The sequence below is a fragment of the Oryx dammah genome, unplaced genomic scaffold (genome assembly GCF_014754425.2).
Source record: "Oryx dammah isolate SB20612 unplaced genomic scaffold, SCBI_Odam_1.1 HiC_scaffold_4, whole genome shotgun sequence".
Classification (NCBI taxonomy): domain Eukaryota; kingdom Metazoa; phylum Chordata; class Mammalia; order Artiodactyla; family Bovidae; genus Oryx; species Oryx dammah.
Genome location: NW_024070188.1, coordinates 68,388,386 through 68,410,417, shown reverse-complemented (window position 1 = coordinate 68,410,417; position 22,032 = coordinate 68,388,386). Strand labels below are relative to the sequence as shown.

The following is a 22,032-nucleotide window of genomic DNA, read 5'->3' as shown; positions in this document are numbered from 1 at the left end:
GGCCAAAGTGAGTTAGCGCCAGAGTCAGCTTTGAGTTTCCAAGAATTCCGCCACCTTTTGTGCACAGTTGGGAGTTCTGTGTTTTCTTAAGTTTATATCTGTCCCAGTTTGAGAAAAGTCAAAAGTCTTTACTTTGAGGGCTGTTTATTACCCTACACAAAATGGCCTCTTTGGCAGTCAAATGAATAATCAGTGAAGGGACCCCTCCTCCCCCACTTCCTTCCCGAAGCTCCTAAGATGGACACGTGGGAAGGTCGTGTTCTGTGTCAAGGAATGAGTTCTCCATACCTTTCATTCCAATCTTGTTTATTTTCTTTTTAGTTTAGGAATTTTGAAACTTAACCCATGTATTCCCTTGTTTACTCAGGGTTAGCGGCAGAAATGGAACAGACCACAATAAAAGGAATGCATTTTATTCCAGGCTTTCATGAATGTGGTAGCCAGTCAAGGCAGCCGTTCAGGATTCAGTGGGGACTTTGGAAATCTTTTAATTCTGTGTGTTCAGTGTAGGGAACCAGTCAGGATAATCCACTTTCTTTCCTAGTTCCTCCCTCTGGCTCTCCTCTCCCCCTCACTAACCTTCGTCACTCCCCACAAACACACACACACCTCATTCACACACAGACCGTCAACTTAAGAGCTTGGATTAGTAGTTTCCGTGATTACCTAGCTCCCATCAAAAAGCTAACTGTTCTGTCTCTGTCTGGGTGTGTGTTTTGCAGACAAGAGTTTGTGCACGCCGAGTCTCTCTTTAGGGCGTGTGGCATCAGCTGGAGATGAAGGCCTGAGGGAAGCCCCAGGAATTACAGCTCTCAGTTCATCGTATGGGAGCAGTTTCCTGGGTGTGAATGAAGAAGGGCCGTGCGTGTGGCCACCCTCCTGTCATCAGGAGCCCCATTACGCTTAGAAAAGAGTGTCCCAGTAGATTGGGTACGGTGACACGAAAGAAATTGCAGATTAAGTGAGACCATTGCTTGTAGGATCGCATGGTGGAGAAAGAAAGGGAGAGTGAGCGGGTGCAGTTTATTTATGAAATGTCGGGGGGCCGTGGCGGCTCAGCGGGTCCTAGAGGCAGAGGGCTTCCCTCCCTGCTTGTTTTCTCCCTCTGACCTTGGATGAACTAGCGAGCAGTATATTATGCCGGTTGATTGTGCTGGTTTGTCATGGTTAGCATTCTGGACTGTCACTGGAATGTAGGAAACGGATGAATTTGAATTGAACCATGAGGTGGTCTGCCGGGCCCTCTCCTTGTCTCGAGGAAACCTGTCGCTGTTTGTCTGGGCCTGGCGTAATGAAAGCAATGGAGGGAAAGAGAGGTGGGCCTTTGATCTCTTTGTTGCAGCTGCTCCCTGGGAACTCGCTGAAATCAATGCCCTGTTTTCCTGAAGGAATGAATGGCTCTGCCTAACTAGCTTTGTGAAGCCGTGGGGGAATTCACTGCCTCTGTTTATTGACAGCTGAAAAGGAGCACATGGGGTGGAATGGACCTTCATGTGAAAACCAGGCACAGGGAAAATTAGACCTCAATTTAACACAGAGGAATTTGGAAATTCACCCCAAAGGAGACGGTGGTTTCTCATGCTTACATTAGAATTACTCGAGTTTGGGGCTAGTGTGTAATGAACAATGGAGGTTCTGTCACAACTGTGTTATAAGTAGGAATATGATATGCATAATAAATGATGTTAAGTAGAAGTTGATTCAACACCCTCCTTGTTTTTTTAAACACAGAAGTAGAGAAAGGCAGATGTTAGCCATGATATATAATCAGGTGGTTCTTTTATTTTTGCTTTCAGAAGAAGAGAAAAAAATTGATACTGAAAATAAACATTGTTAATATGATATTACCAAGTTTCTAGAATGTGACTTTTATTCACTTACATATTGAAACATCTTTGAACTTTGTATCTAAGTTTCATTCATGGGAACTATTCAAACTATTCATGCTGTTCTGGATTATGTGTGTTGAGTGGGAATACAACAAATCATAGTTATTTTTAAAAATGTATATTCTTAGGATATTGTAACCGGAAGTCTGTGTCAAACATAAATAAAACTCTAGACCAATTTAGCATTTGCTATGAGAACAGTTCATAAATCCTAAAATTACTGCCTTACTTTTGACAACACAGTAAAGAAAAAGTCGAATTTATCGCAAGGAAACATCACCAGACCTTCTTTTATATCTCCCCTCACTGGCTTGATTTCCCAGGAAGAATTTATAGCTTCTTCCTTTGGCCCCCAGCCCTTTGCGCACACCTCTATTATAGTACTTAACACATTGCCCTGTAGCTCTTTGTTTAGGTGTATTCTTTTAGCTGGAAGTAAAGCAGCTGTGTTGTATTCATTTTTATATCTCCAAGCCCAGCAAAGCTCTTGGCTCAGTGAATGCATGCTGAATGAATGGGGATTGATAGCTCCCCATACATTACTTTGAATGTAATTACTTATGCAGGCTTCAGTGGCAAATACTACATTTTGGGAAAACCTGATTGATCTGTTGTTACCTGATTGGTGCTATAGCTTTTTAAAATCTTTCCTTTATGGAGAATTATTAAACAGTTTTTCAGCATGGCAAGTTGGTTGGGCAGTCCATCAGCCTGCGAACAGGAGGCATAGAAAGTGTACGGTGGTGTTCTTTTCAAATCCAAGCTCTCTCCTATAATATTCTTTTTAAAAATTATGTCTCAACATAGTGTTTAGATAATTTCAGTAAGAAGATGAAAAAAATTTTAGAGTTTTGTAGACTTTCACATGACCAGATTTAGTGATTGAGATGGACAGACTTCCATTCTACTTGATTTAATTCTATGGTGGAATGTTAAATAACGCAAAACAAAACCTTTGACAGCTTCTGTAACTAGCTTTACTACTACTGTATTTTATGAACCCCTTGACTCTCAGTGAAAAATGTAAAGGAAATTTTGATCCTAGAGGACTAACTCCCGTGATTTCACAGGAGCCTAAGACCAGCCCAGTTCTGAATTATTCTCCAGTTAAACCCAACTGCTTTTTAAACCAGAGCTATAAGTGGGCAATAGTTGTCAATATCTTTAGGGAAAAAAAATGACATCTTAAAATCATAATGGAAAACTTTAGAAAATGTTGAGGGGGTAGTGGTAAAGTAAGCATACAAGTATAGGAACTGGCTCATATTTTATTCTCCATGTTATTTTTGTTTTATTTTTACTCCAAGATGATGTCCAAAGACATCTATTTGATTTTCTGTCTTGATTAAAAGTAGGAATGAGGTTTAAAAAACAGTTGTACATATTGGTGAGTCGTGGGAGCGTCCTGTGTAGGGATAGGCACTTGCGTGGGCTGTACAAATGTGATTGAGTCAGCAGATTGTGTTTCTGCTGAGATTTTAGATTTCTTACGAAACAGGAACATTACCGTGGCCTTGATCATTGATAGACTCTCGCCCCCAGAAGTATTAACTTGTAGATAAGAAAGCTATAAGCTTCGGACTTAGGTTTTATAACTTGGCTGCTCTGTCCTCCCAGTTTCTGGAAGTAATTTCGTGTGACATCATACCTAAGTTGCGGGGGGGATGGAGGGTGGAAGGAGAAGTGGGGAGTCAAACAACACTTTTGCGCTGGATATTTCAGCTTAAAAGCGATGAGGCATATCTTGTCCCCACTGATAGAATGACATGCGCGCCCCAGGGGGGTGACTGCAGTTAAAAGTTGTGTTCTTGCTGTATTTATAGTACCAGTTAATGTCAACTGCATCATCCTTCATGAAAAGAGCCCTTTTCTTAGGCCTGAAGTCTGTTGTCATATACAGGAAGAAGAATGTCAAGTAATTTAATAAGAGTCAAGCCCTCAAAATAAGTTTGGGGATCAGCATATATGAAGTCTTCATGTTTTTTGTGTGTGTCTGCCTCCATCAGCAAACTTCCTAGCAGAAAGATACCAGATCCTCCCTCTCAGATGGTTTTCATCCATCTAACAAACAAAGCAGACCTATTAGGGGCTTACCTAGTCATTGAAAGGAGACATCCTCCTTGTGGGTTAGGTTGAATGACAAGAAAGACAGGTACACTTATTGTCAACAAGTTCTGTCCTTCAGGCCTCTCCTCTGAGTAGTAACCTTGTCTTTGAAGAAAGAAAAAAAAATGGAGTTCAGCAAAGGTTCCTTTTGGTCTTAGGTTTTTGTTTTGTTTGTTTGGCTGTTTGTTTTTTGGCCTTTTAATGATCTATCCTGGCTCTTTGACATTGTCTTCCCCTCTTGCCCCTTCAAGCCCTGCTCCGGTGGGTCCACACTCCCTTTTCCTAGAGTATAGTGTTCTTAGTTGACCCTTTTACAAAAGGTTCTGATTATCATCTGATTGCTTCCTGAAGCTCTGAGACATTCTCACTTGAGTTGGGGTCCTCTGGAAAAGAATTGCAAATATACCAGTACTGCTGGCTTCCTGGGTGCAGTGTTCAGCACTTCACTCACACTGACTCCTTTAATCCTCAGAAGGCCCTTGGGGGTAGGTACGGTGATCGTCTCCATATTGCAGGTGAGAAGCCGAGGCAGGGAGCTGTTCCACAAGCGGTGAGAGGTTTCTGGTGGCTCCAGGTGACACCTGGGTCTGAACATAGGCCTTCTGGTACCATGGCTGTGGCTCCTCACGTCGGTGCGTTGCATCTCTCAAACTAACAATTCTGTAAGAACTCAGAGATGCGTCTCTGGAAGGTTGGGCTATGACATAATGGTATGTGAACAGACAGGGCTTGATCCTGGCGTTCCTGAACTGGCATTCCTGAACTTGCGTCCCGAGTTTCAATGTCTCCTTACACAGTATTCAGTGTGACTTCCCTCAATGCCTTTCTTTGTTTAACCTTTTGATTTTTTTTTTCTCCTCTTCTAGGATTGCTCTCACATCTGGTGTGGCCTCTGTTTCAGGTCACATCGGAAACTCCTCTGGACCCCAAAAGGTAAGTGTTTCCCCACGGCACCCTCTGACTCCTGCCCAGGCTGCGTGCCCTGGCCAGCGTGAGTCCTACTTTAGAGCACATGCCACAGCCTTCTGCAGTAGAGGGGCTGATGTCCCAGAGAACACTCGCTGTCTGAGATTTCTCACTGGAGGAACTGTAGGCCTTGAAGGAAAAAAGAGGGTTGGGGAATACAAAAGGCTGTTTTTCACTCTTTAGAAAAATCAAGAGAACATGCTAAGAACTGTCATTAATGTTTATTCATTCATGTAACTTTAGAAATAAGGGGCTTTATACAAGTGACTTTTATTGATCATGACTTGTTTATTAGAAACTTGTGACCTCCCTCCCTGACAATTACAAAGATGTTTTCAAATGAAAACAGATTAATACTAGGGGAGCTGGGGTGGGGGGCATTATCCTCCATTTAGAATCATATTTAGAATGTTGCATACGTTACATCTCGGTCTCTAAATCATGCTCCAGCGTCGTAACATGAGGTGGCTTTTCAGTTTGCATATATTCTGTCCAAATTTCCTAAAATTATGACATAAGTATGCTGCTAAATCCAGTGGTGGTTACCTAAATTTGTGGGAACTCATGGTTGATGGGATCCCTGATATTTATCGGAAGTTTTTATTTTTTTCCACCATACATGTGGAGATTATAATTTGTTTTAAACACCCATTTCAAAATAATGACACCTAGTTCGAGCCTTAAATTTCATATCCAACATTCTGGTTGTTTTTCTCCTGTAAAATGTATTAGTTCTCTGTTTAAGCCCGTTGTCTTCTTCACCCTTAAGGAACCCTCCTGTTTGCAGCTCTGGTGCTAACAGTATTGCTTAACCACAACTGTTGGCCTCTCTCCACAGATTTTTTTGCAAAATGTCCTTGACTGTACTATGCCATATTTTTTTTATTCTAATCTTCTTTGTAAGTTTCCTTATATCCCATTTTATACTTAAGGGGTTTTTTTTTTGTGTGTGTCTTAAACTAGATAAACCACTTCCAATTTCATTTTACTCTTGGGACTGACTTCTAGAAAGGCTGCCCACAGCTGCTCCAGGTGAAAGGCCAAAGTCAAGAGAATATTAGATATGTGTGTTTAAGTTCCTATTCTCCAAATGGTTCTAATTTAAATTAGTCCACTTCCCCACCCACACATTCAAAAGAAAAATTCTAGCAAAATCTAAAGATGCCAGAATCACTTCTATATGTCATTTGTGTAGCTTCATGATACGTGTAAGACCAGTTCATGCAAGGTCCAGTTGTAATTGTTTTCTCCAGTAAGTGTGACATTGCCATTAAAAGCCCAGCTAATAATATTATGCTGCTTAAGAATTTAGAAGTCTCTAGACTATGTCACATACAAAGCTTTGAAGCAGGTGAGAAATAATTAGAAATTTCTTTTACAAGAACATGTTAGAAAAGAAGTGTGTCATGGTGGTCCAAATCAAAGAAAGATTATTGAACTGAATCAAAAACTTACATTCTTGCTGTTAGACGTATTGTATCCTGACACAGATTATTAATATTTCCTAATTGTGAGCATATCCAGTGTGTAAAAGCACTCTTGATACTTATTAACAGGCCACATCTCCTTTGTACATAAACTTCAGACTCTGCCCCAATCACTGTGCCTCTGTGTGTACATCTGTAACGCATCATCCCGTAACAGCTCTGCCAGGTAGAGCGATGTCAGCATAAAGAGAATTTAGGGAACTTGCCTGAGGTTACATACCTGGCAAGTAGCAGAGCCAGTGTTTGGACCCAGAGCCATCTGATTCCATAGCCGGTCCTCTCTGCACCCACCAATCCGTTCCTAGACTGTGTCCAGCAGGATACTATCATTTGGTTAATGTTTTTTAACTAACTGTAGGAACCACAACCTGTATTAGGTAGAGTATGCTTTTAGTAAAAGAATAAGGGAGAGTAAAACTCGTTATCATACATCACTTTTAGGTAAGGAAAGTTGCTATCTAAGAAATAGTATTAACTTTTTTTTTCCACTTTCTTGACTCTCCAAAAAGAAAGTAGTCAAGGCCTGAGGGGAGCTGAGGGCAGGGGCATAATATAGGAGAGTATTAAATATTATTGTTACAACGAATAAATAAAGCACATTTCTCTATCAGTGTGTTTAAAATAGCGCTAGCAGTTATGCATGTTTATACTATAACAAAGTGTACTTTATTTGGGGAATAACTTAATTGATCCATTATGTGGCATTACCAAGGTAATTTTTTCCTTTTTGTTTGAGCACAGGAATTAAAAGTGATTCATAAAAACACACATACTTACAACCAGCATGTAAATTAGAACCACATTAGGGTGATCATCATCTTTTGTTGTTTTCCTAAAATGGTTCCAGTTTGCCCTGTATATTCAACTTAAAGTATGCAAAAGTGTTGCAAGTTCCGACTCAGGAGAGATTTAGAGCTCCCTGTGAACACTCAGTTTTACAGAAAAGCTTCAGTGTTCAGTTACTGCAGTTAGACTTTTTGTGTGCAATTTTTTTTTTTTTACAAAATTGTTGGCTGTGTTTCTTCCCAAGGAATTACTATTTTACTGATTTGAATGTATAGAACGGGTACTTGCAGAAGCTACTCTGTCCCTCTGCTGTCTAAGGTCTCTTTCTGTAACTCGAGCCTGAGCGTATTGCTGTCCTGATTAAAAACTTGCAGTGCATCAGTCAGGACTCTTGGTTGCAACTGACAGAAATTAATGGGACCCCTGAACAATTCCAAACGGCCAAGTGACGGGACCGTATTTGCATGTTAGAAGAATTGCTCTGACAGCAGCATCGTGACCAGAATGAAGGGTGAAGGGGGGCCAGTCTGAGAACAGAAAGACTGAGGAGTCCGTAGGGATCTCGGTCTCCAGTACGTAGAAATGTCCCTTCACGTATGAGCTCTTTATTTGCCAGGCTGGTAGTCATTTGAAGGCAGCCACATGAAAATTGAGTTTTGGCCAGTAGAGTGGGCTGGGCCCCCATTCTGCTGCATACCCTCATCCCCGCTCAGTTTTGGGGTGCCACCGATTGGGAAGTGGGTGGTGAGGGTTTGGGGCTGGGCCTGTGTTTGTTGACTGCCCCCTCCAATCTTCCCTCACCCCCCCTTCCAGTGTGAGAAGGGAAGCAAGGTCAACAGAGGCCAGACCCTTGTGAGAGCCGAGTAGCCCCGTGCTCTGTTTTTCCAAACGTCTATCTGCTTGCTCAGCTTACCCCGACTTCCAAGCTCCCCATTTGTGGGTTCTCTTTTTGCGTACCATTTAATAGAAAATACTCATTTTCCTACTAACCAAAGCAGAGAGTGGGGACTGGCTTGGCCGCCCAGCCTGTGTGATGGGGCACGTGCTCCCCAGATGGCTCCTTCTGTCTGAGGTCTGTCTGCCCTCTGGACGTGCCCCTCATGCCAGGCAGACTTAGTGGGTGCTTGTGCACCAGGAAGATGGGGTCCCCTGTTTGGTGATCCTTGAATATCTGACATTCGGCCAACCAGAGCTCCCTGTTCTAAATGTTCTAATCTCAGCATCCTGGCTGATAACATCTCTGCTTATCTAGAATCCTCTCTGGTTTTCATCAGGGACTTTATGAGCCTCCTCCGAAGTCTCAGATGTTCAGCCACAGGATTTAAGTAGAATTTGTTTTGAGGACGTGACTGACCTCGGGGTCCAAATCCCTGTAGACATTTGGTGCCACAAGGACCTACGATTACCGCAGTGTCTTTGAATCAACAGATTAGTCACATTTATGTGGTTTCTCCTCTCTGACACCTCAGTTTCCTGCACACTTTCACTTCCATCTTCTGGGAACCAACATCCCACTCTGAACCAGTGGGCTGGTCTAGGGGGACCAGGTCCAGGCTCGGAAGCAGGGCTGTCCTGGGCCTCAAGGAGTCTAGCAGCATTAGCCTCTCACTTCCTAATCCCTGGTAGACTTATGTTTTCTCCTTTGGTTTTAAGCAATTCAGAGTTTAAGATAAAGGCCTTAAAGATAACTTTTTCTGCCTCTCCCTCTCTAGGTATTTGCATAGGGAATCAGAGGCATTAATCTTGTGAGTAAACTCCTAATATCTGCCCGTGTTTCCTTCCTTCCTTCTCTGTCAGCCCCGGGAACAAAGCACAGACCCCAGCGCCTCTGCAGAGTCCCTTCGCCTCTGCAGCAGAGGGGTAGCATTTTTTTGAGAAATACCCTGGCTCAAGCATTGCAGCAGTGGCAACGAGTCTGCAGCACAGATGCGCATGACCTTGAGGGCGTTGCCCTGTAGGCGCCCTCATAAGTCTGACTCTCACTCCCCTCCGTGTCAAGCATGCAGAAAGTAAACTCCCTTTTGTGTTCATCATTCCATCAACCTAGAGAGAAATTTCATTGCAGTCGTTCTTCGGTGTCTCCCTTTCTCTCATGGCATGTGTCCCAGAGCCTGAAGGTTTCCATGGGCCCTGGTGGGTGAGGGCTGGCCTTTGGTGTATGATGAGAGTAGCTTTTGAAGCCCTACGCTCTTGCCCCAGGCCTGGGCTCCCTGAGCACAGCCGCCACTGTCCTCTAGAAGGTTCTGTCCTGCCTTGGGGACAGAGCTGTGCAAGACCCCCCCGCCCCCACCCCTTCCTTTAGGGGAGAGTATCTTTTTCTCACCCTCTTAACCTCCTTGAAGTTGGGCAGAACCTCCTCACTGGGTTTAGACATTAAGAAGGATAGACTGCTTCTGCCGTCATCTGGGCTGAAACACAAGCAATTACAAAGCCTGCACCTGTTTTAAATGAGCTAGACAGGAAAACTGTTGGGAGGACAAACAAAGTAAAATTCCAGAGTTGTCCTACTGCACTGATTTGGACTCTGTCATGAAGGCAAAACACCACCCAAACACTGGTAACTATGGAAATGAAGAGAAGGAAACACATCTGAGAGACAATAAGCCCGAAGACTGTGAAGCTTAGTCAGTGAGAAAAATCTAGAATGCCTCCAGGGTTTCTGACTTGGGAGCAGCCAGAAAGCAACATGGTGAAGAGAGTGACCTGTTACTAATGTAGACTCTCAAAGGCCACGCTTGGGATGCAAAGCCCAGCTCAGCTGCTCACTGACCATGCCACCATAGGCCGACTGACATAGCTCCTCAGCCTCAGTTTCCCCATAAGTAAGGTGGGGTTAATGCTCCCTACTCATTTGGCTCTTTGGAGCATTAAGTAAAGCCATGAAAAAAAAAACAGCCATGACCTGGTGAGCATCCACTAAATGTTGGCTCTTATTACGTAGCAGTGCCAGTAGCTAAAATGGTGATGCTGGAGGGTGAGCCGTGTGGAGCCCCCGCTTTAGAACAGGGGGCCTTCAGGGCCAATGACAGTATCTAAGCTGAGAGTTGCAGGAGAAGTTACATGGATTCGTCTGAAATGTGAAAGAAATTGATGGCTGAAGGCAGTAGTAGATAGATTGATAGTTGAAGAAGATAGATAGTAGATGGTTCAGGACTGAAGACCCCGAGAAGTAGCTGAAACCTTGGGCTGTGACTGAAGCCCCCCAGGGATTGTGTCAGCAGGTAGGGGGCCAGGTGCCAAGCTCACAGATCTGTTCACACTCCCAGTTACTCTTTCACAGCATGGGTCTCGGGGGTCATCTTCAGAACGACTCGGTTGTTGTGAGATGAATACAAATATCCAGTTTACAGCCTCCACTCCAGAGGTATAATCTCAGTTGCAGTAATCAGCTCACTGAAGTAGGATTTACTTGTCTAAAATCTACCAAATTTTAAGATGGGCTTAATTCCTGATGGAAAGGTGGGCTCCTTTCCATCAGGAATTACAGTCCTTGGGTCGGGGGGAGAGGGGAAGAACTTATCTGAGAGGCTTTTCGAAAACAGGGCTTGCACATCCTCCACCCAGAGGACTCTTTCACTGAAAGCCGGGACAGGCCTCCCAGTGTCAGGACTTGCCCAGCTCTTTCCCACTCAAATCATTTGGGGCGGGGGGGGGAAGTCAGTTTGAAGAATTTACTTAAGTGAAATCGGGAGTAGCTTGAAGTGAATGAGCTGAAACTGGAGGGAAATCCCTTTGTTCAATTCGGGTTTCAGTGAATGCTCAGCAGGCAGCTAAACCAGTTCATTAACAGAGAAGAAGCCGTGTTTCTCAAACGCAGCCCTCAGCAGCTAATGCCTAGAAAAACAGACTGTGACAGCCAAAAATGCATTCTAGAAATCCGAACGCTCTAGATTCAGGAAACTTTAGTTTTTGTCATCGCTGAATAAACAAATCACTTCCCCCTGAATATCTCCCCTTTATTTAAGACCGTTCACCATACATGATCTGTTTACTGTGCATCCATCCCATTTTCTAGAAAAATGTGATTTTTCCTGCTTCTCTGGAGCTCAGAAATGAGTATAGTTAGAAATATTTTATGTTACAGGTTCATTAAAAAACTGTATTCTTTTATTTTAAATAGAACCCACCTATTAGAAGCTTTTTCTCTGACTTTTGAAATCTAAAATTCAGACCTGAAAACCAGCCTGCAAGTGGCGTACTGTCAAATGTCTACGTGTTATTTTTCCTGTCTCCGCTGCACTTTATTAAATTGTTGTAGACTGCACATGGTTTTTCCCCGGGGCCAAGCATGCTTTTGGGTTCTCTGTTGCATTGTTAACTATTTAAGCATTAGACCCGGGCTGAGATGGCAGGGGGGAAAGGCCGAGGGACTTGATCTCCTCCCTGCCAGAGTTCTCCGCTTTCACTGGTGCTGCTTACATTGAACAGCTTAAGAATAAGCTCCTGTGTGAGCCCTCGGAGGCCGAGGGGCATTGTTGAATTCAGAAAGGAATCGCTTTCTCTTAGTGATAATTTGAATATTTTGACAATGCAGCTAAGCTACTCCGCTGCCTGGTTTGCGTACTTCGCGTCATGTGCGCCCTTTCTAGTGAAGCCGAAGAGAGCCCCTGCCTCTCTGAATTCATACATTGGCATTGTCCATGGGTGAGATGGGTAGGAGCAAAGGAGGAGTCATCCAGAAGAATTCTGCTCTCTTGCTTTCATGTTTTTCTCAAGCTCTTAAAATAATTAATATAGGCCTTTGGAGACCACCCAATTAAACCACCGCAATAAAACCACCGCAATAAATGCTGAGCATTTTGAGATGAGGGATGGACCATGAAGACGATTTGTGACATGTTTATACATGCAAAGCAAGGAATACATTTAAAACAAATACTCTGGATGATTCAGAGAACCTACTCGCCTCCAGCTTTTTCCCTAAATTGTGGTGGCTTATTTTTAGACTTTTGTTGTCTGAAAATGGCCCTAACTTTTCCATTTGTAACTTACAAGGAGGTTACTCATAATAAATGAACATTGCCTTTTTTATCAAATTAAGAAAACGGGCAACCCAGTGAATAAATCCCTTAGGTGAGATATAATTGGCTGTTACGTAATAGATTTACCCTTGTACTGGTAAAGAAAATCCCAGAAAGCTTTGCCTCTAAGAGTATCAACTGGCTGGAATAGCCTTAGCTGGAAGAAGCTGACTTTTATAATTAATTGGTGAACAGAGATACCTATTTCCCAGTGCTCATCAGGGATCGTGGTGTGAGGCTGGCTGTAGACTTTTTCTGGAGACGTTACGAAAACCTAAGTTCCCAGGGCCCCGGTGCTGCTGTCAGTTTGTATTTAGTTTGTGCTGTGGCCTGGGAATGTGCATTTCTAAAAGATTGCTCTGGTAATTCTAACATAGTCGGGTTTGGTAACCACTGAATCATGTATGCAAATTGCAGACTTCAGCCTTTTCACCCTGCACATTTGATAAATCTGTATGAAGATAGGAAGCTTTTTATATGAAGCTTTTGTTGAAAATGAGTACCTATTGGTTGTTGCTGATTTTTTTTCAATTCATAATTTGCTTTAGGCTCTGTTATTGCATGGATTTGCATACCTGTTTTATGGTATTCTAATACTGTTGGTTTAAAAAAAATGCCATTTCCTCTGAGTGCTCTTTTGAATATTTTATGTAAGCAATTTCATGTGTTTTTCTCTACTTGCAGAAAGCAGGGAGAAACATCAGGGTTTTTCTAATCCACTTACAAGTAGGACAAAGATTATAATATAAATACTTAAAGATCTTCTTGGGCAAGATTATATGAGATCTTTTACGTTACAATATTATGAACTTTAGCACCCCTTTTAAATATATCAGACTTTTACCATGTGGTATATCTGCGACGTTTTAAAATTAAGGGTGGTGGGTCTATTGAAGTCTTATACCCTAGGATTTTAAAATTTGAAATTGATCTATCATCTATTAAAATACCTAAAAAGCACTAGAAAATGTCCTCTGTACATTCACAGTTGTGTGTGTGTGCGCGCATGTGTGCTTTTGAAGTAAGCAAGCTCAAGTTGCCTCATGGCGTTGGGGGGGGGGTTTGTTTTTCTCGCTTCACTCACTGAAGGTGTGCGAGATCTCTTCTTACAGGTTTGAGGCCTCAAACCTTCTGAGAGGACTCCCTGACTGCCTTGGAGCTGACGTTTCCTGTCACCGAGTAAGTACGCAAGCCATGATTGCTTTTAAAAGTTACTTCTATCTGAACATGTGTATTAGTAGCTGCTTGGAAGCACATAGTCAAGTAAGTCACGGATGTGCAGGAGGTTCAAGGTACTTCAAAAAAGCTAAATACCTTTCCCCCTCAAGCTGTGAAGTACCTTAGAATGGAGTTGTTTTAACCTTTTCTTTTTAAACAGCATTAGGATTCTCTGTGTTTCAGGGAATCAGATCCTGCAATTAGCAACTTCTCATATCCTCTGCTGTCCCCTACCCACAGCCCTGATAATACCTGCAAATCTCTGGAATTTTCTGCTGTCAACCCATCAGTTCAAAAGCTTTAAAGCTGCCCTATCTCCACTCCCAACTTGTGTACATAAGAAGAGGTGTAAAGGTTGCCTCCCATCTGTGGAAGATGTTGACTGATAAGCCTAAGGAAGATGCTAGTCACGTACAAGTTGCCCTAGGGACTCCAGCTTCCTAGGCTTTGTTGGGAAATAACTGCTGTAAAAGCTACTGCCAGAGTCAGAGGCTGTGTAGACAGCTTAGCTGGGGGCAACGGCAAGGTGGAAGTGGGGAATGTTCCGCTCAGCTCAAAACACCCGGGTTAGGCCTCTGGTCACCCATTGTCAGCAGTCATGACGTGAAGGGAAGTTAACCTGTGCATTGGGTGCTTTGCTTGGTATAGTACATCCCCTGTCGTATCTTTTTCTTAGTACCTATGCACAAAGAACTTTAGTCTCTGGACTTCAGTTTCCTCACCTATTAAGTGGGGATAAAGATGCCTTTCTAGTCTGTCTCACAGATGGACATTAGTAGACAAAGGAGCATAAGAGGACTTTGAATTCAACTGAAATCTAATATTGTTTTACTAAAAGTTATTTTGGTTCTGTTTGAAGTAGAATTGTCTTACTAAATAATATTTTGATTTATTGGCCGAGAAATTGAAATCCATCCCAACATGGCTAACATATCTACTAGGAACTGAGAAAGGCAGTTCTAATTAGTTGGTGGGGGGAGGGCGGGAAGGCGAGGTCTTGCCGTTTTATCTTCTGGTCATGGTGCAGTAGACTGTATGATAACCAGCTAGATCCTGGAATATGACTGCCAGGTATTGGGTGGTGAGTCCGTGGGCTGAAGACAGAGGTGGCGAACAGCCTAGGCCCTGTGCTGCAGCTGAGTGGGACAAAGCCCAGGCAGCCTGGATGGGGCAGTTCACTCGGCAGGCAGGGAGGGAAGTGAGGCATCACTCTAGGCTACTGGGAAGGAGCAGCAAGCATGTGGCGGGAAATTGGGCCTTATTGTAAGGAAGGTGCCTGGCCCCCGGGGCGACAGGAGCACAGACCAGCACATTGAAGCCCCTCCCGGGATGGGCTGGGGATGGACCACACATGTGGATTGCCAGGACAGCTACTTAGAGAGGTTCACATTCCTCCCCATTGAACCAGCTATGATTGTAATGGTTTGTTAAACAAACAAAGGACCTAAAGCTGTGAATGGGGGAGAGAAAAGACTTAGGTGAAAAGGAGAGGAGGCCCTGTTTGTTAGTGTTCCACTCTTTTTAAGCTTTCTCCCCCATTTCCTCAACATTCCTTTCTCCCTTTCAGAGAAGGCAGTGCGGTAACTTGCAAAGTTACCGCCTTGGGTCTCCAACCCCATTTCCTTTTAAATTGGAAATGGGAGGAAATGTCTATCCCCTTACAAAGACAAAATGAGAAACTGGGGTCGTCTTAAAGGAATAGGGATACATATTTTTATATTTCTAACCAAGTGTTTCTGGGTGAATAATCGCCTTGGCATCCTTTGAATTTATGGGCAAGAGAAAGTTCTCACTCAAGCACTGGGTAGTAACTCTGTCCCATAAATAAGGCAGGTGGCCGCAGAGGTGGGCAGCCCTCTGCTCCTGGAGGGAGGGGAGTGAGCGTTGGCGTGGGTGCAGCAGGTTCACTTTTTTATCCCTTGACTGTGTACACAATTTATGGTCAGGTGAGTTCTGGATGTTCCTCCATTGAAAATGTTTGGGGGGCGGGGAAGCTGTAAATTGTCTTTTAAAACTGCCGGTTACGTTTGTGTCCATTCAGTTAATCAGATTAGGTCTCAGGACTTCCTTGTGGGGAAGAAAAAGGAACCATTTAGGTTTTGCGAACAGTACTGTTCCGTGTGCTATACATTATCCCTAAGGGAGGAGTCCGTCATCACTGTTCCCTTTTTTGGGCACAGCAGTCTGTCCGTGCAACATCTTCCCTGTCTCTGGCTCCCGGGCTCCTCTGCCTGGCGCACCAGCCCCTCCCCGCCCCGCAGCGTGTTCCGGACATGCCTCCTTTATAGGCCCGACTCTTGCTCTTCTTGCGCTCACACCTGCCTTCCAGCCAAACTAGACCGCGGGATCCACACTGCCCTGTCTTGCTTCAGGCCCCTCTGCTTCCACATTGTCTTCCCTCGGCCTGAAATAGACCTTCTCCCTTTTCTCCACCTGGTTTGCTCTAAACCCAGCGTAGGTAGTCAAAATTATGAAAACTTGGAAAGTACAGATTTTCAGAGAGAAACAACAGAGTCCTCTCTAATTTGGCCCCCAGCAGCCCTTTGCTGACACATTGTTTTCTGTACTTTCAGCCCTTTTTAAATTTTTTTTTTTAATTTAGAGACTGTTGTTTTAGGACAAAACTGTCCACTCAAGTCTGCAGCATGCTTTCCTGATCACACTTCGTAACTTTCAAGGTTCTGTCCAGAGATTTGAACTCCGGAATCTGGCTTCCCATCGCCCCTGTGACCCCTGCGCTTTCCTTGTTTCTCTTCTCAGCGTGAGCCTTTGCCCTCACACACTTCGTGGGAAGGAATTGGGCTTTTTTCTTCCCTAGAATAGGCACTGTGTTAGGACCATAGACCCGGCTGGTAATTAGGTACGTTGGGTTTCTGGGCGGCCTACTCGTAAGAGTCCTAGGAAAGATCGCCACTGTCAGCTATAGAAACACACCCCAAAGGGTGTCAAGGGGGATAGTTGCAGCTTTGTTGGGAGGGAGGAGGGGGATATATTTCCAGCTGTCACAAAGGAGTATCCCTGCCACTGACTTTAATGACTAGAAAATCTTTTCCTAATACCAGAGGCTCTTGTCTGGATTTCAAGTCTGCGCTCCACCCCCCACCTCCCCCAACGTGCTACCTAGAGTTCATTAACAGTCTTCCTGAAACATTCCGTCCCATCTCAGCTTGAGAAGCAGGCCTGGGCCTTGCGCTTGCTTCTCGGGATGCACATACCTATTTTGCTTGCTTGGCGACCTTTGTCTGTTTCTTCCTAAATGTTCATATTTAAAAACACCGTGTAAGAGGTGGGTCGGGGAGGCATGGGGAGGATTTCAGACTCTGTAAAGATATTTCCTTTCCCTCCCCTCAGCCTGATGGATGCTAAGCTGAATGGCCATCCCGTCGAGGTGCTTTGGCCCTGGCTGGGGGGCCCTGAGCCGTGTGAGCCCCCTGCTTCCGCTCTGTACAGGTGCAGGAGGCAGTGGTGTCCTTACAGGCTGCTTCCACGTGACACCTCTAGGAGCCTGGCTCCCGCTCAGCAGTCCCCTTTTGCCCTTGGTGATTTGGTTTTTCTGTCTTCTGTGCTCATTGAGGCTCATACTCCTGGGCTTGTGCTTTTTCCAGTGCTTCCTCCCCTCCCAGTCAAGGTAGAGCTACGGGCGTTCCTCTCTGTGTCTGCCTGTGCCTCTCTCCACCTTTGTGTAGAGTGGCTAGTCTTGACAAAATCAGTTACATGTTATCTTCCATCTGCTAAACACATCATAACAACAAAAGGCTCTCTGTTAGAAAAGAAAAGAAAAAGGCCTGCCTCTTCTAGTAGGAGAAAGTGGGCAACCAGACAGGATTTTTGAGCTGTTAGGGTCTTGGTTTGTACTATCACCATTTAGAAATTATTTGGAACATCTCATCAAGTTTTTTAAAATGCAGACTGAATTCTCATTTTGCTTCTTTTTATCACCATGGACTTGTCACTGCACTGTCTTACCTAAGAGGAACTGAGGGAATTTAAAGGCAGAAGGCTTCTGTTCTTGAAGCCTCTGAGAATTACATGCCCCTACAAGCCTGCTTCCCTCAGGCCCCACAGTGCACAGTAGATCTCTTAAGAGGGGATCAGTCTAGCTGCAGCCTGTTGCAGAGAAAACAAACGGACACCCCACTGTACACGCCAGACTGCTCCAGGGAAGACCAACACGGATGATCAAGGTTGAGCATGTGAGCTACTGACAGACTAAGGACACCCACGCAGAGCCCAGGGTAGTTTATAAAGTCATTAATAGAAGCCAGACTCAGAATAGTATCCACTTCTCTGCAGCCACTGGTACCATTCGCTGTTAGTTGGAAGATAACCTCAGCACCTCCTCCATGCTGGAGCTCTCCTTGCTGGCCTGAATACCCATTACTGCTGCTGCTGCTGTTTAATCATTCAGCTGAGCCATATCCAACTTTTTGTGACCTCATGGACTGTAGCTTGCCAGGCTCCTCTGTCCATAGGATTTCCCAGGCAGGAATACTGGAGTGGGTTTTCATTTCTTTCTGCAGGGGATCTTCCTGACCCAGGGATCTAACCTGGGTATTCTGCATTGGAAGGTGGGTTCTTTACCACCGAGCCACGAGGGAAGCCCCAAATACCCATTGAAAGTGAAAGAAAGTGAAAGTGAAGTTGCTCAGTCATGTCCGACTCTTTGCGACCCCATGGACTGTAGCCTATCAGGCTCCTCCCTCCATGGGATTCTCCAGGCAAGAATACTGGAGTGGGTTGCCATTTCCTTCTCCAGGGAATCTTCCTGACCCAGGGATTAAACCCAGGTCTCCAGCATTCCAGGCAGATGCTTTAACCTCTGAGCCACCAGGGAAGCAGGTACAATTAAACTCAACACAGCTAAAACCAAACTCCAAATTCCTGCTTTTGCTAGGTTTTTCTTCTGTGTCTTGATCTATCTTTCCCTCTCCACCATCACTCTCCCCCTCTTTCCTTTAAACTTTTCTAAATTCTTACTTGACTACAGTGGCCCCTCCTTGTCTGAGATTTCCTTTTCCACGATTTCAGTTACCCACAGTCAACCTTGGTCTGAAAATGGAAGATTCCGGAACAAGTAATTCATCAGTTTTAAATTGCACACCATTCTGAGTAGCATGGTGAAGTGGTGGTGCCAGCCTGTTCATTCTACCTGGAATGCGAATCTTTCCTTCTCCCAGCGTATCCTGCCTGCTGGTCGTTAGCTGCCAGCTCAGTTATCAGACCGACTTGTGCATATCACAGAGTTACCTGTGTTCACGTAGCCCTTGTTTGACTTAATAAGCACAAAAGTGATGATGCTGGCAATTTGGATGAGCGAACAAGAAACCATAAAGTGCTTCCTTTAAGTGAAAAGATGAAACTTATAATTTCATAAAGAGAAAAATCATATGCTTAGGTTGTTAAGATGAAATCTTCTGTCTGAAATTGGGAGGAAGGAAAAAAAAATCGTGCTGGTTTTGCTGTTGCACTTAAAACCACAAACATTAGGGCTGCGGTTCACGATACGTGCTTAGAAAAAGACACGACATTTGTACACTAAGATATTTTGGGGAAAATATTTTGAAAGAGAGGGGAACCCCATTCATGCAACTTTGAGTACAGTGTTTTGTTATACTGGTTCCGTTTTACCATTGTTGTTAATTCCTAGTTGTGCCTAATTTCTAAATCAAGCTTTGTCATAGGTATGTATGTATAGGAAAAAAACATAAGTTTTGGCAGTGGTCTCAGGCATCTACTGAGGGTCTTGAACGTATCTCCTGTGGATAAGGGAGCTGACTGGAATAGATTCCTGTGGCCCCACTCCCTGGGCACTAGTCCTGGGATTCCCTGCCCCTTGCCATTTGGCCTCCTGTTGGTTTTGTAGCTCTCGGAGGCTTAGATTCTTGTGCCATTTATGCCTTTCCCATCACTGCCTCCTATTCCTGTTGAGACAGTGTTTCATTGGCATTTTTCTACCCTTTTCTACTACTTCTCTCTCTACCTCTCTCACTCTTACCTCCACATAAACCTGGAGTTAGTCCCTTGACTAAGTAGGTTAGTCAGTCTGCTAAAATATTACAGCAAAGAAGCCCACCTTCTCTCAGTGCAGCAGAGCAAGTACATCACTAACACTTCATGATTTGGTCTCTGTCTCTCCAACCTGTTTGTCCCTGGAGCCTGCATGTTTACATTCGTTTCTAGTCATACTGAAGTAGTTACTTTCACATACCTTGTGTTGATTCATTCCCTTGGCCTGAAATAGACCACTTCCCCTGGAATGCCAGGTAAAGTTGCCGGCTCAGCTTTGGCTTCTCCATGAAACTTCTCCTTATCCCCCAAGAAAGAGAAGTTATTCCATCAACAATCATAGAGTAAATGTACAAGGGAAATTATTCTAATGGTGGGCCAGTAGATGAAATCTGGATAAATTCTTATCCATTCTGAGTTTCAATGATTGTTTTCACTTTTTTTTCATGTGTGAGTCTTTATAGAGCAGTTTAATTGCATCATATCTTAATTCCTAAGGAAAAGAGCATCTTCGAATACAAAAAGCCTCACTCCAGTCTTGGGTCTTGTCTCTTTCCCTTCCACTGGGCATTACTTGGTTTTGCCTGACTTTCTGGTTTTTTTGCCAGTCTAATTGACGGAGGGGGGGGGAGTGTTAAGAAATAAAACAAAAAATGTCAGATATGATAAGTGCATGACACAAGAAAAGAAAGAAAGGCAGGAAACAGAGGCATAAAGTGTGCCAGGGGTAGGTTAGAGCTGGTCCCAGATTAAATTAATCAGGATTGAAGTTTTGCCAGTCAAGAAGAGGGAAGACCCAAAGATTTCCCAAAAATATATAAGGGAAATGATTTTAATGATGGAACAAGAGATGAAACCTGGATAAAACTGTACATATTTTCATTTGTTTTATTGACTCTTTGAATTTCTCTGTGAAATACCATTTTATTTTTTCTTGCCTGAAGGGTTTGAAGGTTTAAAGTTTTGTTTTAAGTATTAAATCTGTAATCTTTCTGGGATTAACTTTATATAGATGTATGGTGGGAATCCAGTTTCCTTACGGATAACCAATTATTAAGGAGTCTGTGCTTTCCCCAGTGACTGCAGTGCCAGCCCTGTTGTATATTGTTTCCGTACAAAAGGGGATCTGTTTCTAGGCTGTTCATTCTACTCCCATTGGTCCACTTGTCTAATCCTATGCCTATATCATACTGCCTTAATTACTGTAGCTTTTTAAAAAATGTTTTTACCTGTTATCTTTCACCATTTCCTCTTTGATCAGTTTATAGGATGATGAGTTTGATCCAGTCGAATGGGGAAAGTCTTGACTACTCTTGATTTTTTCCTCCTCAGTATAAAAGTTTAGAATGATCTTGTCACGTTCCAACAAAGAACCTTGTTGAATTTTTATTAGAACTTCACTGAATCAGTATATTAATATGAAGATAAATAGATAACTGAATATTACAATAATACTATCTGTATATCTCTATTCATGAACATGGTATGTTTCTCAATTTATTTAGGTTTTCTTTTATGTCTTTCAGTAGAATTTTATAGTTTCTCCATAACTATTTTGTTTATCTTTGGTTAGACTTATTTTAGATATCTTTGCTTTGTGGCTAATTAATTTTAAATTATATTCTGTTTGCTGGCATTTAGAAATGCAATTGATTTTGTATTTTGACTTTTGTAACCAAATACCTTGTCAGACTTCCTAATTCTCACATTCTATGTGTGGATTCTTTGGGGTTTTCTGTATAGACAGTCATCTGTAAATATCGAAATATTTATTCTATTCCAGTGTTGCCTTTTTATTGCTTTATTGTATGAACCACAACTTCTAATACAAATCTTTAACAAGAAATGGTGATAAATAGGCACCTTTTTCATATAGCAAAGATGCTAAACTGTTTCATTAACTTAAAAATTATCTCTTTCCTGTTTCTTGGTCTAATGATATATATTTTAACCATTTAACCTATGGATAATTTTAGTTAGTCTCTGGGTTATATTAACTGTGTTATAAAAGATTGTTTCATGGTGCTAATCACTAGGTGAGCACTGGAACTAACAAAGATGTAAAAATAGCAGGTACCATCAAAAGAGGCCCCAGTGGCAAACATAACGGTGCCTTAGAGTCATCAGGAGTTTATTCAAATGGCAGATTCTCGGATGTTCCCCCAGCAAGTCTGACTCAAATGCCTACCCCTGCCCCTGGGGTCTTGCACTCGTCACTGCCCTTTTTGTTACTGTTTGTTGTTTTCTTTTCTTAAAATCCTGTTCTTCATTTAGGGATCTCTTGATTCTCTCTAGAATATTAATGCTAGTTGTTTCTAAAGTTTTCTTTTTTCTCCATACAGTCCTTTTCTTCTTCTTCTTTAACCTAGCTGCTTTTTTTCTGTTTGTTATGTGTCGGTTTTTCCTAGTAGGTGCTTGCTTCTGATTTCTGGTGATCCTCAGCTGCCTGGCTTGTGAGTGGAGCCATAAAAAAGCTGATGGGAGCTTTGTGTACTTAGATAGGCTTTGTCAACAAGGGCTTCGTTGTAGGGTAATACGGGTAAACCCTTCAGG

The 22,032-nt window shown here is 43.2% G+C and overlaps 1 protein-coding gene across 3 annotated transcripts in view; it reads left to right on the top strand.

Moving 5' to 3' along the window:
- The window catches only part of PLAGL1 (PLAG1 like zinc finger 1), a 56,415-nt gene that overhangs the window by 20,928 nt on the left and 13,455 nt on the right, over nucleotides 1–22,032 (top strand). Inside the window, exons 4-5 of one of the 3 annotated variants that reach the window (XM_040238613.1) lie at nucleotides 4,862–4,928; nucleotides 13,368–13,434. The gene's annotated coding sequence lies outside the window, so the exon portion shown is untranslated. Of the gene's footprint in view, nucleotides 1–4,861; nucleotides 4,929–4,985; nucleotides 13,435–22,032 lie in introns of those variants that run through there. The other 2 variants (XM_040238611.1, XM_040238612.1) reach the window with 2 other exon arrangements.